General features: G+C 43.6%; 1 protein-coding gene and 1 pseudogene across 1 annotated transcript in view; one reads left to right on the forward strand and one right to left on the reverse strand.

Annotated features, from left to right (window-relative positions):
• ARSB (arylsulfatase B) overlaps positions 1–19,130 on the forward strand; it is a 140,844-nt gene that overhangs the window by 38,000 nt on the left and 83,714 nt on the right. The gene's annotated exons all lie outside the window — the stretch shown is intronic.
• On the reverse strand, positions 2,129–2,821 carry LOC123824893 (annotated as a pseudogene).

Genomic DNA, 19,130 nt, shown 5'->3' on the forward strand with positions numbered 1-19,130 from the left:
TTTCTTTATCCCCATTTTATCAATGAAGAAATCAAAATTAAAGAGGTTAAGTGATTTTCCTAAGGCCACTGCCATGGTCTGAATGTTTTTGGTCACCCCAGATTCACATGTTGGAATGCTGACATCCAATGTGAGGTGTTAGAAGGTGGGGCCTTTGGGAGGTGCTACGTCTGAGGGTGGAGCGCTCATGAATAAGGTATTTTTATCAGAGACCCCAGAGAGATGCCTGGCACTGCCACCCCCCTTCCACATGAAGACACAGCAAGAAGGCATTGACTATGAACCAGGAAGAGGTCCTCACTGAAGGGCAACCATGCTGGTCTTGATCTTGGACTTCCCACCCTCTAGAGCTATGAGAACTGTTCTGCTGTTTGTAAGCTAACCAGCCTGTGGTAGTTTGCTATATAGCAGCCCAAATGGACCGGGAGCACCACTCACGAACAGATGGAAGAGCCAGAATTCAAACCCAGATCTTGACGTCATACCCACTAATCCTAAGCAATCCTAAGTTTGCTTTTCATCTTCTTTCCCTTTTCCCATTGTCCTTTTTGTCTACTTTTGGCTTTATTCACTTCCATTCATAGAACTAATGTTTCCCGGAATAGAACTTTCCTACAATCTTTATTTCTATAATAAATCATTACCAGCTATATATGGTTACTCTAAATATAGCAGTGAAGGATCCGTCCACACAGTGTGCCTGGTCATCTCTTGGCCTGTGGTCACTGGTCCCTGGTTCATCCCTTCTCAGAGCTACAGTTCGAGGTCAGGTTGGGGCACACCACTCACTCAGTTCCCAATGGGCTGTGGGCACTGCGTCTCCCGTACTCTGCTGAACTGGATGACCTGCTTTTGGCTCTTTTGGCTCCGTGGCTCTCCGACACGCTAAAACAGCCCCAGCGTGCACTGCTGCCAGACTCGTCCTATTTCCATACCCTCGGCGCTCTGCTTCCAGGGTTACTTCCCCAGACACAGTGTGCCACCCTGTCAGACTTCTGTCGTCTGTGTTTTTTCTGGGAGTTGTGATCTCCACCCGCACGTAGGAAGTTGAAGAAGTGATGCTTCTCTGGTCATGTCAGAAATCAGCATGTCCCTGCCGGGCTGCCTCCCTGCCTCTGTTCACGTCGGGGGTGACTCTGTGTCAGGCAGGCGGGGAAGGCCAGCCCTTGTGTCCTAGCCCAGCTTCTCTAGCCTTACAGCACATGGACATTTCTCCAAGATTCTGGCATCGCAGGTTTGTCTGTCAGCCTTGGTTTCTCACCTTGAGGTGAGCTCTCATCTTCTTCTGTGTCTTTGTTATTTTTGCAGGGTGTTAGTTAAGAGAGGAGGCACTTAGTCACTGTTATTAAGATGCCATTTTAACCTGAGTTCCTGTCACCATGGCCGGTCTTTATGGTTGCTAAACTTCAGGAATCATTAAAGAACTCTGACCCTGAGTAAAATGAGCTCAAATTACAGCCAGCTCTTGAGCAACTAAATCATGAATTAAAACTAGGAACACTGATTCTAAAACCTTGAAAACAGAGATTGATCTCAAAGTCGTTATGCCGCTGTTACAGGCACACCTCGTTTCATTGTGCTGCGCTGATGTTACATTTTTTTACAAATGGAATGACAGATCCTCCACCAGCGAAAAGATAACGGCTCACTACCACGGTACTCACTTCGTGGCGGTGGTCTGAAACCGACCCTGCATGTCTCCCAGGTCTGCCTGGAATGGAGTATACATTTATATGAACTCTTATCAGAATAACCACCGTCCTTACATGTAGATGAGAGTTAGAGTTTGCCTGTAACGAGAAACTTAATTTGCAGTTCTTCCTCTGGAGACTCTTTCTGTGTTTGCCGACAATTTATTTGCCTGAAGGAGAATTTAATAATGTGCTGTAATGGTGTTATTAGCACCCAAGGAAACAGGAGCTGGGTCTGGCTGATCATAAAGCAGCAATTTATTTTTCCTAGTTTTCTCACTTCACGTAACACTGCTCTTCTTCGTAAGCATAAAAACACTGGATGCATCCAAACTAATAAACGCTGGATCTACCACTATAGAAAACCCTGAGACAAACTAGCTTCTCAGTATCATGCTTCTATTTAGTGGGAAGGAGAGGCAAAGTATTTTCTTTTCTTTTTTTTTTTGGCAGAATTTTAAGGTTTTATTAACACAAATACAATGTGCACACAATCTGTCTATTCATTTTCTTCACTGCGCAGCCTGGCGTTGGGACTGGTGGCTCTCATGGCCAGCGGGGCTGCTCCGTCCTCAGTGGCTTTGCGGTTCTTCGAGGAAACATTGTGAGCAATCCCAGCACAGTAGGGTTTGTTGCACATCAGCAGCACTTCAAGCTCCTTGACGCTGTGGACCAGGAACTTCCCAAAGCCAGTGGACAGCATGCGCTTTGTTTTCTTGTTGCTCCCGTACCAGTGCTGGGCATCAAGGTCTGCCCCTTGAATCTTCTGCGCACCCTATTGTCAGTGCCTCCGGGTTTCTGCAGTTCCGCTTAATTTTGTCATAACAGTCAGACTCATGCCGAATGAACTTCTTGGTCCTCTTTTTTACAATCTTGGGTTTCATGAGGGGTCTGAGGGCTGCCCTGGTGCCGAGTAAGAGATGCCTACCTCCATAGGCAGCGCTGAGGAAGAGAGAGGAAGCACAAAGCATTTTCTTTAGGTACAAATGTTTGGGGAAGCTGAGTTTCAAAAAGTCTCCTTTTTTGATGAGGGAGTGCCATGAGGCTTCTCCTTCCTTGTCATCATCGCTGAGGCACATAAGGGGGTTTATCTCAGGATGCCACCTGGGGACCACCCGCACATGCCACATGCTCACTTTGTGGCAGTGGGTCTGAGACCAAACCTGCAGTGTCTCCAAGGTCTGCCTGTAATATGGAGTATACATTTATATGAACTCTTACTAGAATAACCACTGTTCTTACATTTAGATGAGAGTTAGAGTTTGACTGTAATGAGAAACTTAATTTGCAGTTCTTCCTCTGGAGACTCTTTCTGTGTTTGTTGACAATCTAAATGTATAGATGCCCTTTCTGAGGTGATGGATGCACAACATTGTGAATGAGCTGAATGTCACTGAACTGCACACTTTAAAATCAGTAATTTTGTGTTAGTAAGTGTCTCGGCTCTGTCACAGACATCCTGAATCAGAAATGCTGGGGTCGGAGCTCAGGAATCTCAGTCAAAAGAATCCAGGTGATTCTTTTGTACACAGAAATTTGAGAACCTGTGATCTAAGGTGACTTATTTAAACCTAGGGAATATACCTCACAAGGAATGTATGTATATATGTTTTATATAGAAATAATTATTTAAACAGTTTGTGTGTATATATATATATATATATATATTATACATATATAGGATTACACACACACAGCCCCATATATAATATATATTTGCCAGAAACTAACTAGGATTGAAGTTCAGTCTCTCCTAGGTAGTTTTCTCTTTCTAGGTAAGTGCATCCGTTTCTAGAATCAGACTCTAAAAAAGCAAGTAAGAAAAATTCCAGTTTATACTGTGCTTTCTATGCTTTTACTGTATATAAATTACAACCTCAATAGAGTAATGTCGCTCTGCCTCTTTTCAGGTAGGGAAATGTGTGATTATTACTCCTGTTAACAAAGATTGTTTGTCTTGTTGTGAACATAATACTCTGTTCTAACACAAAGGTTGCCCTTCTCATTTCCTCTCTGATAGGATATGATCAGAGTTCAAATCCCAGCTTTCCTGCCCATTAGTTATGTAGATTCTAGCCTCAGTTTCCTTATATATTAGATACAGGTTGACCAATCTTTCATTCATTCACAGTCTTTCACTGCAGAGAGGAGGATAAATAAGACATAGTCCCAGCCCTTAGAAAGCTCATAGTCTAGTGAAGCAGACAAGCAAATGCTTTATTACGAGGTAGTGGAAGAGTGTTTGGACACAGGCCAGGGTGCTGGTGTACATAGCAGGAGCACCTACCAGAGCCCGAGGGTTTGGGGAGCCTTTCTGAGAGTTAATGGCTGGGAATAAGATGGTCAGATAAATGGTGCGAAGGTGGGGAGGGGATTGGACAGCATTCTCTGCTGTGAGAGACGATGGTGAACAAGGGCAGAGCCGGTCATGTGGGCAGGTCATGTGGGAAGTTCAGCAGGGCTGGAGCCCAGAGTGAAAGGTGGGGAATGGCGAGTTGTGAGGCTGGAGCACCTGACCTAAGAGCTGGCTCAGAAGAGAAGGAATCGGAAGGTCCTCTGAAGGCAGCAAGGAAGTCCTGAAAGGTTTTAAGTAGGATCAGATTTTCACTCTAGGATTGTTGTGGAGGGTGATTGGAGGCAGGCTGACTTTTTAGGAGGCGAGGGTGGGAAAGAGGGGTAGGAGGGGCTGAATAAAGGTGGAGAGAAAACTGAGGGAGACAAAAGGACAGATTTAGGAAATGCATAGGAGAGCAAGGACCAGTTGATCTCCAGGAGTTTCTCTTAGTAGGAGAGTTGACGGTGGTGTAACTCTGTGCTTTCAGAACTTCCATCAGTGGTGGTAATAGCCTTTGGCAGAACCCTTCCCTCTGTTGGCAGTAGAGTGGGTACGTGTGTAGAGAGCTGGAAAGGGTGCATAGCTCACGGCCACAGTGCCCATAGAGTCCGCAGAACAGGAGGTCTGCGGTGCATTTAGACAGGTGCAGGGGTCCCCCACAGTGCTGGGAAATGTGCAGAAATGGTTTTGGTTGTAACAGGGTCTTGTGGGTGAAACCATTTTGAGGACAGGCACCTGCAATGCTCAGGCCAGCCATGCACAATGGAGACATGTCCTGCCCCAGAGGGTCAGCTGTCCACCATCAAGGATCACTGACTGAACCCTGTTCAATAGCACATTTTTGCTGAAACCAATAGAGGCATTTATTACAGAGCCTAAACTTTTACTATCGATTATCTGAGCTCTCACGGAATTATATGCAGAGTACTATCTTAAACAGCAATACAGAATCTTAACTAATTCCTCTAAATCTTATGTCCCTTTCTCCCTTATATATAGAATTCCCTTAAAAACTGGTCCTGGGGAACTTCTTGGTTTTAAATGTATGCATGCAATTGGCAGACTTATTAAAATATTATAGAAATTTGGTGCCAAAAGCAAAGTAACCTGACTGCTGGCAAACCAGTCTCACTAGGTTCTTCAAACACTTACATGAATTTCTACAAAGACAGGGAAGACCTGTTAAGGCAATGAATCATATAATGTGTCCACCGTCTTTCTCTTTGCAATTGTGCCTTCGTTTAACATATCGACCGTGGAGGGAAATGACAACATGTAGCTCAAAACTATGAGATGTTTTTTCCTAGTCACGAGTCAATCCAGTTCTCCCCTTTAATGTTTCTATGTCAATGTCCATGCTGATAGCATGTTGGATCACTTTAAAATTGTATTAGTAGTAGGTGGTAATGCATTACAGGTTTGTTGATTCTTTCATTGAAAAATAATAATCAGTACATTTTAAAGGTCCCCAGAACGGTCTTGCATTTGTATTCTATTCATCTAACCATTGAATCCAAAATCCCAATCTAAGGCAAATATCCTTCTCATTCCCTCAATGTTTTATTATATTGCTTATTGCTTGCGTGCTATAATATACCGTATTTTTGATGTCATGACAATTTCAGCATGAGAAGCATGAAATAATCTTTATTTTCACATTTCTATAAGACATGGTCTCTCCCTGAGTTCATAGTTGGCCTGTGAGTTTATAAATGGCCTCTCCTGAGTTCATAATTAACAGAAGATACATATTGAACTGAGCATATTTATCGATCAAATTGCAGGATGCTTTCTAATTTGCAGGGCGGGGGAGGGTTTGCTTTCTCCTCTTGTTTTGCATTCCATTTTAAAGGTCACATTTAAGATGGATCCATATCTTATATTGTACATTCCTCTCAGAACTCATTGGAGCCAAAACTCTCTGTGAAAGCAAGAGGAATGTTAGGTTGGACAGGCTGCTCCGGAGGGTGGAGGAAGAGAAAAGTGGAATCTGTTCAGAAATAATCCTACGGTCAGAGCCAGAGGCGGGGCTGAGGTAAAGCTGGGCAGCCGTAAGCTGTAGGTGCAGATGCGTGGTGGGCAGCTGGAGGATGAAAAGGAACTTCATGGCCTAGGAATTACTAGTTTAGGAATTGGCAAAAAGTAGATTGTATTTCATGGTTTTTGGTCCTGAATTTTTAAAATCAATGTCATTAATGATAGATGGAAGATACAAATTTAAGTTTCAAAGGAGACACTAATTATCCTCTGAAAACAAAAGCTGTGTATTGTTTATATTCATATCTTCAAAAATGTAAAAATAAGGATTTACTCTGTAGTAGTTTTTTCAAGGAAACACGCAAAAAAGGAGGGCTAAATTTTAGCTACGAAAGAACCCAAACAGTCTAATTCTCCCCAAATTTACCCTCCACACGTGGGGTTCTCTTGAGGCAGTGGTGACTGCTGTGCATATGTGGGGAATATATTTGAAGCAAGGCATTTGCTCAAAAATTAGAGTTCCAGGGCTAGCTTTTGCTGGCTTTAAGTCCCAAATTCCTCTCTGCTTTGGGTTTCTACAACAATTACTGTGGTTTTCTGACTTGATCTGAGGCCCTTGCTTCGCCAGCCAAGGAGAGACTGCTGGCTGCTTCCTTCCCAGGAGTCTGTGGAGACTTGCTGTCCATGGAGGGCCTGGGAATGAGTGCCCGAGTGCTCTCTGGGCGACAGGCCTGCTGGGTTTGGCCTCGAACTGGCTGCCTCTCCTTTGCTTTCAAAAGCATGAGGTTCCCCCCATCCCTAACCCCCTGCCCTGGCCAGGCCTAAAAACAATCATGAAAATACATTTGAAAAAAATCCCCTTGCTTCTCTTGCTGACTTTGGCAGTTAGGTACAAAGCACCAGCACAATGTTGTGTACCGGAATCCTGCCTTCCAGGCTTGTCTCCTCCTTACAGAGCGGTCCTGAACCGTGTGGGGCCCTTTTCTCATGTTTTCTTAATGAGAAAATGTTTCAGAGATCATTGGCACCACATGTTTCTTCCTTTCCTGGGGTTTTCGCTCTTAACCAACTGCAATCTCTATGATCTTTTTTGTATTTTTCTCTCACAGTATGAGCCACTTCTAATCAGCCCCTCCTAGGATGACTGTTTCAAGCACAGTGATTTTTTTTAAATAATTCCCATCCCAGAGTGCTTTCTTATTTGTGTGGATTTTTTAAAAATAAGAATTATTTCAAAAAATTTAACAAACATTAAAAATGGCATCTACCACTGTGGAGACTACCAGACTACCCAAAAAAATGTATCTGTGTCCTTAAAATGGCCTGTGGCCTAGTGATATATTGTTATATACATAGACATACACAAATGAATCAAAAGTGTAAAAGTAGTGAGGGGGAGAGGAGAAGGGAGGGCTGTGTTTGGATGAGAATGCTGGCTTTACGGTCTGTGTAAAACCCCACTTTGGTGTTAGGTTTGATGTTAGAAGTTCCCTCTCAAATCCAAAGGTAATAGAGCAGACTGATCGGTGAGACCCATTGGAAACCCAGGCCCCCCAAGTGCCCTGTGCACAGGACATACGGCTCACATCTGTGAGTCCCTGAAGGGAATGGCATCGTCAGTGTCTGTGGTGGGTTTTGCTCATCCAGATGTCCCCAGGTGAGGTCATCTGACCAGGTGAGATAATCATTTTTCTTCTTAGTAACAGGAATTAGTGAATATGTGTGATAACTCTATGTTTTATTTATGACAGTGTACTGGTTCTGGGGAGACCCAAAGCTAAATAAGATAAGGTCTTAAAGAATACCTCATGTAGTGGTCCTGGCCTTTAGTCAGTGTGAGGCAGAAGTCTCAGGTTCCCCTGGGAGTCGTGGAGGGGGCCAGGCTGGTGTGCAGTTTGGAGACATTCTTTCCCATGCCTAGGGCTCTGACGCATCCCCTAGATGAGAATGACTTGAGTGTCATCCTCTGACCTCCAGGCTGAAAATCACTTAGTGTAAGAAGTGCTACTGAAGGCAGCGTGAATGGTCGAAAAGATCGAAAAGATGGAGAACAGCTAGTCCAGCACAGTGTCTAGCATAGAACTCAGGATGTGTTTGCAGGTGGAGGAGTGCGTATGCACTCTAGATATGGCAGCACACCTCCACAGGTGGTGATTGGAGGCCAGGTGGGTGGGGGCCCTCAGGGGAGGCTTCCTGGGAGGAGACGGGATAGAAATTAAACTGTGCTTGAATGACTGGTAAGTTATCAGCAGGTTATTGGAAAGACAGGGCAGGACATTTTGGGCTTGGAGGGTCATCTTAGCAAATATGCAGGAAGAGAGAAGCAGAGCTGTGTTCTGGGCATGGTGACGAGACCAGTCCAGCCTTCCCCTCATTGTTCAAAGGGACACACCCCTCAGTACAACAGGACTCATCCTCCTGGAATGCTAATCAACTTTGCTTGGATGGAACAAACAAGGGCAAATTAAGAAACAGAATACAGTTGATTTCATGGATTTTTTTAAAGTTCAAAATCTCAGGTTTTCACTCCTTTTTGATCCTTTGATGGAAGAATTTAAAATTCTTTAAAGAAGATTAACTCCATTCACAAAAACAGACCACTAATTCTGACTCAGAGCTTGGGGCAGAGCTGTGGTTTCCCCCTGAGTGCCTACTCAGGGAGGGACAAGGAGTCCAGTGCATGGGCACATGCTAAGGAGTTCACTCATGAACTCAGCTCTTATGTTTTTAAAGATTTTATTTTATTTTTAGAGAGAGGGAAAGGGAAGGAGAAAGAGGGGGGAGAAACATCAACGTGTGGTTGCTTTTCATGCAACCCCTACTGGGGGACCAGCCTGCAACCCAGGCATGTGCCCTGACTGAGAATCGAACTGGTGACCCCTTGGTTCACAGGCCCGTGCTCAGTCCACTGAGCCACACCAGCCAGGGCAAGTTCACTCAGTATTCAGAGGACCAAATACCCGCTGGAGGCCCAGGCTCTTTGACACTGCGCTTATGCTGGCTGGTAAATCTGAATAGTGGTTAGTGTGACTTCCCTTAAAGAGTGTGCCCCTGTCTCACACAACAGACATGAAGGACTTCTGTGCTCAGGTCTGGGCTGTGGGGTCTGCACTCCTGCCTGGTGGCCTTGGCCTCCCAGGATGATGGGATGACAGGTCTTCAGAAGCATTTCCTGGGTCTTCAGTTTCCTTTCCTTTTCATCCTGCTGGTCTTAATTGCTGATTTTCTATCTCAGCTTCTCCAGCCCCGCTTGCTCCCCATCCTCCCCAGGCCCTTGCCCCATGCTGTTCCTTTATCTTGAGCACATTTGGGTTGTGAATCATTGGGAAATTTAGATCACAGGTTCTGTTGGTCCTAGGCAAAGGCTAAATCTTCCTCTTCAAAGCTGTACTCGGCTGTTCCCAGCTTTGAGAAAAGACCACGTGCAGCCTCTCCAAGCTAGAGTGGCATCCGAGGCCCACGAGAGGCCAAACTGTTGGCAGATGGAAGAGCCTCTAGACCTTTTTTTACCATTTCTATTTTAATTTTCATCGTTTCTGGCAAGTGTCAGATTCACTTCCTAATAAAGTTTTTCGTTATAAGACCAAGACTTGCCCCGTGTTATAGTTAATTTTCTTATACCATGGTCATCTACTCACAAGTTAAAGGAATTAAGAAAATGCCAAGAAAAACTCAGCTCCTCCAGTACTAAATAGTGCATGGGCCTTCATCATTCTGGAGAGGAAAGGACCTCGATCTTTGTTGTCCACGGTGACTTTTGAGCATTTGAACTGTGGCTAGTTCGGATTGAGATTTGTTATAAGTGTAAAATACTGAATTTCAAAGACGTGGTATGAAAAAAAGATTATAAAAGAGGATCTCAATAATTTGTATATTGATTTTATGTTGAAATGGTAATATTTTTGTTACATTGGGTTGAATACACTATATTGAGATTAATCTTAACTCTTTAGTTTTTAAAAATGCAGCCAGCAGAATATTTTATGTGACGCATGTGGCTCAGATTGTATTTCTCTTGGACAGTGCTGCTCTAGATTGTGGCTTCACGATGCAACAATCTGTACCTCTTGCGAGGTGCCCGGCGAGTGTTGATTGAAGATTTGCTTTCTTAATGATCAGGGTGAGATGGGAATAACACATAGTGTACTGGGAGGCTATACGAGACAAGAGCTATATGTTTCTCATGCTTCCCTGGAGGCATGAGTGGTGAGGCCGTTTTGCTTAGCAGGCTCATAAACTGGCTTGGAAGATAATTCCAAGAACAGTTTGGATCATTGACAGTATCACTGAAATAAGGATATTCTGTCCCAGTGACTTCATTGAAAGATAATTCATTTGGTTGCATAAGTCTAAAATTTGAATGTTAAAAAAAAAAAAGAAGAAAAGAAAGGAGGGAGTCTCATTACTTGAAGTCCATACCTCTAGCATGGAGAAAGGCACTTGGACAAGAACTGTGGTCTTATGTATTGGTTCTTTATAAATGCAAATGCAACATGGTGAAGGCACAGGAGGAAAGAAAGCCCAAAATATTTTACCTGTTTGCTATGATGTGTTAGCACTCTCTCCTCAGTACCAGAAGAAATGCTGTCACAACATATACCATAGGATTATGGGGTCCCGGATCAATTTATTAAATACCTTATTGTATAATGTATTTTCTTTGAAATTTCTATCATTAGTACTCCTACAGGTTGAAGATACTTTATAGGCTACTGTATCCATTTTCAGCAATCTTTTTGTTTTTTAAGATTATAAAATCTTTTGGGGAGGTTAGAGGGGGACAAGTTCACTATTAGTGAAGTATTTCTCCAGGAAATAAACATGACCTTTTCCAAAAAAGAAAGCTGTTTTGTTTTGTTTTGTTTTTTTAATTTAAAATTAAGAGTAATTTGAGGTTTTCAGCAGGATTAAGAGGATTTCCCATCTGCTCCCTGCCCCACACGTGCAGAGCCTCCCCACATCCACACACCCAACAGGGGCTGTTGTTTTTTAAGGTCTTTAAACAAATAGCGTTTGTTGTAGGAATTCTTGGTCTTCTGATCCTCTGGGGTAGATGAGAAATAATTATCACCTTTTTGTAAATAGGGAGATAATCACAGAGAGGTTATTTGTTGAAAAGCACAGGTGACCCGTAACAGAAATTCTTGGGAATTTTAGCTCCTTTATTTTCTGTTCCAGCTACTGCATTCATAGGGTCACGCAGCTGTGTCAGTGCCACCGTGTCTTTGCTCACCACAGAACACGCTCTTCTGGAAAGTTAGGAGGTGTGTCTCATTTTCAGGTGCACTTTTTAAAATTAAATTCTACACTATGCTTTGTTTAATAATATAGTTATTTGAAAGATGCTTAGAAAGTTAAGGGCGGTAAATCAAATTCTCGATCTTGGTATTTTCCTTTCCTCCCAATAGTAATAAAAAGGGTTTCAGCATTCTTGCTTCTGGGAGGCTAAGTGGCTGTGAAGCTGTGAGACCTTCACTATCACATCCCCGCTGCTTTATTTGTCAGCTTATACTCCTGCGGAATTTCATCCGTCTTACTGCTGTGTGTGACTAAAAACCAAGGCACTTCTTTCCTCTGCAGGAGTTTATTTACTTTTTCTCTTAGAGGGCTGTCCCTTTGTTGGTAATATTTTCTCCAGTCCTGAAGCTCTAATTGAGTTTGGAGCTTCAGAAGATCGCTTGTTGCACTGAATGCAGAGATGGTGGTCCTGCAGATTAGTGCCCAGTCTGTGGAACCTGCTGGGAACTGTACATGAGAAGGACGGGATCAGAAGGTGCTCCCAGTCTCGGGGTTCAGCAGGAAGCAGGCACAAACAGCCTCTTCCTGGGAGACACCCACCGGTCAGCCAGCATTTGCTTCCTTAATTAAGCAGTCAGGACTTGAAGAACATGTGGAACCTGGAGAGTATGGTTGCCAGTGCAAAAGTAATGGGCACATATGTGTACAGTGTGTGAAGAGTAAGAAGGAAGAAACCACACTTTGGAAAAGAGTGGTTTTAAATGTTGGTATTTCAGGACAATGCTTCGCTTTTAAAGTTGCATGCTGTTATCTCGACTCCAATTCAGTGCCCCCCCTGAGTGCGTCTGCTCTCCCCCCACCACCCCATGCCCTGTTTCACTCTCCTTGGCATCCAGGACACATCACTCATCCTAGCAACTTAGTAATGGACCCAGATTTCATCCTCACTCAAAGAACACTCCAGAAGTTGTTGTTACATTTTACCTTCAAAGGTCTGCCCAAATCAGATGTCTGATGTAGCAATGCAATATGCCACAAAAGGGTCCAACTTCAGTCAGTGTAGAATTTCCTGGACAATCAACTACTCGACATGTGGGGAGGGGGGAGGGGGGAGGGGGGAGAGGGAAGGAAGCCAGGTCTGGGAAAAGCCAGGAGTAGGGGACTGAGCTCCAGAAGGTTGACAAAGAGCATGGTTTGTAATGGCCCAGGAGACATGGCAAGTTTGAGACCCATCTTGGAGAAACAGGGTAGCAGACAGTTGATGCAGAGCAGGGCCATGTAATCAGACAAATCTGTGTTAAGACCCTCATTCTACCACTCACTAACTGAGTGACTTTGGTCAGTTACTTTTCTGAGCATCGGTGTTCTTATCTGCAAAATGGGGATAAAGCTTACTCACGGGACTATTATGAGAAGTAAATAAGATAACTTACATGAAGCACCTGATACCAGGCCTGGTCTAAGGTAGGAATTTAATAATTTCAGCTATCAATATTACTGTCCTATGTGGGCTTTCTCATTTTGCACTGCTTGGTGAGGATGCTGCAGCAGTCATCCCTGGGCAGTGTGTTGCACACACATGCATCCATGTTTAGGTTCCAGAGATCCACATTGAAGCAGGACCCCATTCAGCCATGCTACACTGGCAGAGCCCAGCGCCCCCTGGAGAAGAAGTTCATAAGGGTGGGGAAGGCCACTGGGACCTTGGTGCTGAGGACCTGGAATGCACATTTGGAAACCAGGTGGAAGCCCACACACAACACTGCAGCTGGGGGAGGGTGGGAGTGGGGTTATGAGGAAAGCCCTCAACATCCAGGGCTTGAGCAGAGCTGAACTATACATTGAGGGCCTCAGAATCTGCAAATGGGCAGGTTGGGGCAGGCAGGAGCTCTTGGCCCAATTGTCGATTTCTGTCTTTAAATAGTCCTGAAGTTCTTAAAACCACTGAATGAAAACACTCTGGCTTTAAGCCTTTCTCAGAATGTGAAGCGGGTGTGTTATTCTCCATTTTTCAGATGAAGATACGGGCTTAAGGGGCAAGTGAGTGATCCATAGTTAAAAGCAAAGCCACAGTCGCACCCTTTGGCTCTAGTCTCATTTGGGAACCACACTTGTTAAGACACACTTATCAGTGTCTATACCAAGGATTTCCCCAGGTGGACAGAGCTGGGAAGAATATTGAAAGCAGGGAGATAATTTTTAAAAGAGACGGTGGCTGTCGTCATTACCCCTGTACATCACAGCAGATCCTCACAGCCCCACATCTCGCACCAGCTGCTGTTCTGGTGACAAGTTCAGAGCCGGCTTTGGTCAGCTTCTCCCAGGGCGACCAGAGTGTCACCCTGAGCCCACATGTGCATCACCCAGATGTGCTGGCAGTTGCAGCCTGGTGGGCCACCCTAACTCACTGGGAGCCATTGGATAAGTGTGTTCTCTATATGTTCCCCAGAGTGACAGCTCTGAGATGAATCTCCTCAGATTTCTCAAAGGGTGCCAGTGAGATGGAGCAGCTTGATAACACATCTGTGTGTGGCTTTTTCCTCCTTCCCCATTCAGCAACCCCAGCCTCTCTCTCCTGCTCACTGGGACCACTTCCAAAATAAACTACCTGCATGCAAACTTCTGCTTTTGGCCCAGGCAGAGACAGTGTCAGAAGCGTTTACTCGTAGCCCCATGTTCATACTGACTTCTATTGTCTTCACCAAGTCATAGCGTGTTAGAGCTAGAAAGACTACGAGCCTCATACTATACCAGGAGCTCAAGCTCCAAAGAGGTGAAGTTACTTTCTACTTTCACACAGCTAGGTTGAGGCAGATTTGGGTATAGGAACCCATTCAGTTTTGTTTTGTTTTTTTGACTAATGATCTTTCCTTTAAAACTGTTGCTCATTCTGTCCCTTACTGATTATGTGCTGGCTCTCAAGCCACTTGGGCTTCCAGTAGAAGAGAATTAGTGATGACAAAATCAGGCCGAGGACACGCTGATGATGCTTGGTTCCTAGATATCTGAGGGGCCATAGAATGTTGAATTTCCTGAGGTTGAGTTTGCCCAGCTGAGTGCAATGAAAAAAGAGAAGGGTAAGTGGGTATGTTTAAAGGAAATATTATAGTGACATGGGCCATGGAATTTGAGCTGGCTAAGGAGGGAAATTGGGACTTGGTGAAGGGTTGTTAAAATATGGTAAAAGGGTGGTATGAAAGGATTGTATATCCTAAGGATGGTTAGAGAATTATTAAAGTGAGGTTCTAGACCAATGCTGTCCAATAGAATTTTAATACAAGCCACAAATGTGAGCTACATATGTAATTTTCAATGGCCACATTTTTTAAAAATTAAAAAGAACATGAAATTAATTTTAGTAATAAATTTATTCAACCCAGTATATAAAAAATATTGTCATTTCAACAAGTACTCAATGCAAAAAGTTATCAGTGAGATACTTTACAATCTTTTAAAAATATATATACTTAATCTGTTGCATATTCTATACTTGTAGCACATCTCAGTGCAGACTAGCTACATTTCAAATGCTCAATAGCCACATTTGCCCACTGGCTCCTCCCCTCCCCCCCCCCACCTGTAAGAACAACAAGAAAGATTTCCTCTCTTAGCAACTTTCATGTACATAATACTATATTGTTAACGATAGTCACCATGCTGTACTTTAGGGGCCCAGAACTTACACATCTTATACCTGGAAGTTTGCACTCTTAGCTCATGATGGCCCACATTTTCCTTACCCCCAGCACACACCCATCCCCCAGGCAGCCACCAGTCCACTCGATTACAATGAGTTGTTTTGGGATTCTTGAGTGAGATTGCGCAGTATTTGCCTCTGTCTGACTTACTTCACTTAGTATAATGCTCTAGAGATTTATCCACGTTTTTGCAAGTGGCAGAATGTCCTTTTTTCATGGCTAAATAATATTCCTCTGTGTGTGTGTGTGTGTGTGTGTGTGTGTGTGTGTGTGTGTGTGTTGTGTGTCTGATCTTCTTTATCCATTTATCCATCAGTGGACACTGGTTGTTTCCATGTCTTGACTATTGTAAATAATGCTCCGGTGACCCTGGAGGGTGGGTACAGGTATCTCTTCAAGATAATGACTGAATTTTCTTTGGATATACACCCAGAAGTAGGATTCCAGGATCATATGGTAGCTCTATTTTTAATTTTTTGAGCAGCCTTCATACTGTTTTTCTATAGTGGCTACACCAATTTACACCCCCACCAACAGTGTACAGGGGTTCCCTTTTCTCCATGTCATTGGCAGCATTTATCTGTTGCCTTTTTGTTGAAAGCCATTCCCACAGGTGTGAGGTGATTTTCAGTGTGATTTTGGTGTGCTTTTTCCCATGATTAGTGATGCTGAGCACCTTTTCATGTACCTGTCGGTCATTTGTATGCCTGTTTCAGAAACATCCCTGTTCAGGTCTGTTGCCAATTTTTTAGTTGGCTTGTTTGGGTTTTTTAAAAATTTTTGTTTGTTTGTTCTTTGCTATTGAGTTGTATGAGTTCCTTACATATTTTGGATATTAACTGTTTATCATATGTGTGGCTTGCTAATACTTCTTTTCATTCTATAGGTTGCCTTTTCATTTTTTTTTTGATGGTTTCTTTTGCTGTGCAGAAGCTTTGCTAGTTTTGTTTGATGTAGTATTGGTATTTGTTTTTGTTACATTGTTTGATGTAGTTTTTTGGTTTGTGTTTGTGTTTGATGTGGCCCTACTTGTTTATTTTTGTATTTCTGGTTATGCCTTTGGTATCATATCTAAAAAATCATCGCCAAGACCCATGTCAAGGAACTTTTTCTGTATCTTTTATTCTATGTGTGTACATTTAAATCTTTAATTCATTTTTTTGCATATATCTATCCACTTTTCTGAACTTTTTATCTGTGACTTGGCCTACTTCATGATACTCAAAGTAAATTAAAACTATTTTTAAAAGCCTGGTCCCCTTCGTGATTTTGGCTGGCGGGAAAAGGACTGGCGAGGGAGTTCTGCCCCGCTGCCCGGGAAACGTTCTCGGAGGCTCCCCCGACTCACCTGAGTCCTGGCCCCGCACGCTCAGCGTGCTCTGGTGACCATGGCAGGTGCTTTTAAGTGGTCAAAATGATACATTGATTCTTCTTTCTAATGCCTTGAATTTTTTTTCAGGAAAGCTGCTTTAAAAATAACTTCTGATTACATGTGTGGTTTTCATCAAGAAATGGGACGGACAGTGGTATTGTGAATTGATCCCAAAAGAAAAATTTTCCTCTAAAACGTACCTGATCAGATAGTTGGAGAAGCTCCCATCTGAACTCTGCTCTGTATTACGAGCTGAAAGCATACCTTCTCCATGGCCCTGTGGCGTCGGGTGGTCTAGCTGAGAGCAGTGCTGCCGTCGCAATTACATGGATCAGTGCAGTGCTTCCTGCCCCGCCCTAGGTTTGGTAAACCTGAAACCATCCTAGCAAATATGTTTATTTGCTTTCCCCCTGAAATGTGCTGCCCCCTTTTACCTCCTGCAGATAAAAATTGACAGGCCCTTTTGCTGCTAGCCAAAAACAGTGATAGGAACCAGGTGGAAGATACAGCTTTTAAAATGTAGTTTTAATTCAGTTTTTGAGTCCCATGAAGTAGGTTAAGTCCCGGGCAAGCTGTGGGCCTCACCAGATCACCCCATGACCTCACTTCCCCTCTGGCAAACCTTTCTGGGTGCAGTATGGCGATGTCACTGGAGTATCAAGACCAGCTTGCTGGAGAGAAGCGCCCTGATAGCTGCTAAGGCTGCTAGACGGCGTCTCTGCAGTCCCCCTTCTCTCTCTTTACTTGTCTTCACATCCACATGGTCTTCGTGCACTGCAGTAATGCCATCACCAACCTCACAGCAGCCTCTTTGCTGTCGGAAGTGAAGGCCTGGAGGTGAGGCCACTCACTAGAAGCATAGTGCTAGAGTTGACGGAAGCCTGCATTGGCTCCTCAGCCTCTTAAAATGGACACTTTGAATGAAACGACTGGAGTCGCCAAAATGATAGTTGACCTCACTGTTGTGTATTGAGGTGTCTATTTTAGATTCTCTCAATTACCTCCTTTTTTCTATCTTTTTAGTTATTATTGCCATTGCAGTCAAATCTTTCTTGCCCTCATCATTTTCATGTCCATCTCTAAGCCACCATCTGATATTCGGCGGGTCCCATTATGGAGGTTCAGACACTCTCTTCTACGGGGCAGAGCACCTTCCAGGCAGGCTCACAATCTTCTCTGCGTTTGTTTCCAAATAACCTTCTGGGTCCCCACGTGATTCCTCCGCCTCCAGGAGAACAACTGATCCAGAGCCTGCACCCAGGGGCTCAGCATTGTAAGAATTCCTCCTTTGCCCCATATTTTTCATCTGTTAGTCAAGGACAGTTTCCCCTTCGGAAAATAATGACTTTTGTAATTCTTTTATAACTTAATCCTCCCAGAAGGTAAGAGCTAGCCGCTTTCGCTTTGTGCGACTGCTTTGACTATTTTACATCGATTCAGTGCCCGTTGGTGTTGCTCATTTTCCACTCTCACTGCTCAGCCGCACTTGACCAGCGGTGACGCAGAAGAACAACAGAAAAGATACAGAGTGAAGCTGGTTGACTTGACTGTGTCAGCTATTGAATCTGACTCCAGAGCAGTGGTTTTCCAAGTATGGTCTTAGGAGCAGCAGCAGCGTCACCACCACCTGGGGACTTGTTAGAAACTCAAGTTCTTGGACCCTGTTCTGGACAGGCGCTCTGGAGGTGGGGCCCAGCCATCTGTGCACTAACAAGCCTTCTAGGGGTTCTGATATGCGCTATTGTTCTAGAGCTGCTCCAGAAAGATTTCATGTTCTCAGCTAGTTGCATTGTTTTTTATCTAAGTGTGCTCAGATATTTCTGAAGGAATCATTGTCCAAACTTACGTGCTCTGGAAAGAGGAAGGATAGTGCATTTCCAAAGGGGATATTTCCCTGCCTTCCTATCTTTTTATCCTTTAGAAGTCTTTATATTTTCTGCTTTTAGGGAACCTGTCTACATCTCTACCTATTTGTACCCTGAAATCTTAAGTTCTGTTATCATGGAAGATTTAATAATCAATGTTATTTAAATGATCTGTTGTGACATGTGATACAGCAAAAGTGACTAATGAAACGTGTATTTAATTTCTTCTTTTTCATTTGTTTATTATTTATTGAACCTTCCAGATGGCATTCTTTTTTTTTTTACGAACATAGACAAGGATTATTTTTTAAAGTTATGCAACTTTATGCAAATCTGTTTGTTCTGTAATAGACCCAAAGATTGCTCTTGTCAGAGGGAAATTTTTACTAAGTTGAGTGCGCTCTGGAAGAAGGTGTGAGCATGAAAAAGTGATGGAGAAGAGGATCCGGGCATCCGGTCCTCAGTGAGGACACCGCTGCAGAGAGTAGCAGAAGTAGACCCCGGAGTCCCAGGCACCTGGCTTCCTATTTGGTATTCTCTGTGCACAACACCGCTGCCTTTAGGATTATTACACAGTTTACCTAATTGGTTGGATTTTTGTCAAGAGCTCTATCCAAGTAGGGTTTGTTTTTTAAATATATAAAGCATTTGCAACTTCTTTCCAGGGCAACAGATAGCTTCGTTTAACTCTCCCAAGCCCTCTCACCTCTGTCAGGTTGCACCAGGAAATTCGAGGGCTAGCCAGAGGCCCCCAAAGAGTTAAACAGACAACCAGCCTGCAGACTGGAAGAAATTGATGTCAAAAACAGATGTTTCTCTGCAGGCCTTGCTGGATTCGTAAGTCAGGATAAAGCCAGCATGTATGCATGTACGTTAAAAAAAAATTTTTTTTTTAAAGTCTTGGCCCAGGTTGTGGAGAAATAAAATATCTCTCATCTGCAATTCCTCTCCAGT

The sequence above is a fragment of the Phyllostomus hastatus genome, unplaced genomic scaffold, assembly GCF_019186645.2.
Source record: "Phyllostomus hastatus isolate PE091 unplaced genomic scaffold, TTU_PhHast_1.1 phas_contig_58, whole genome shotgun sequence".
Taxonomy (NCBI): domain Eukaryota; kingdom Metazoa; phylum Chordata; class Mammalia; order Chiroptera; family Phyllostomidae; genus Phyllostomus; species Phyllostomus hastatus.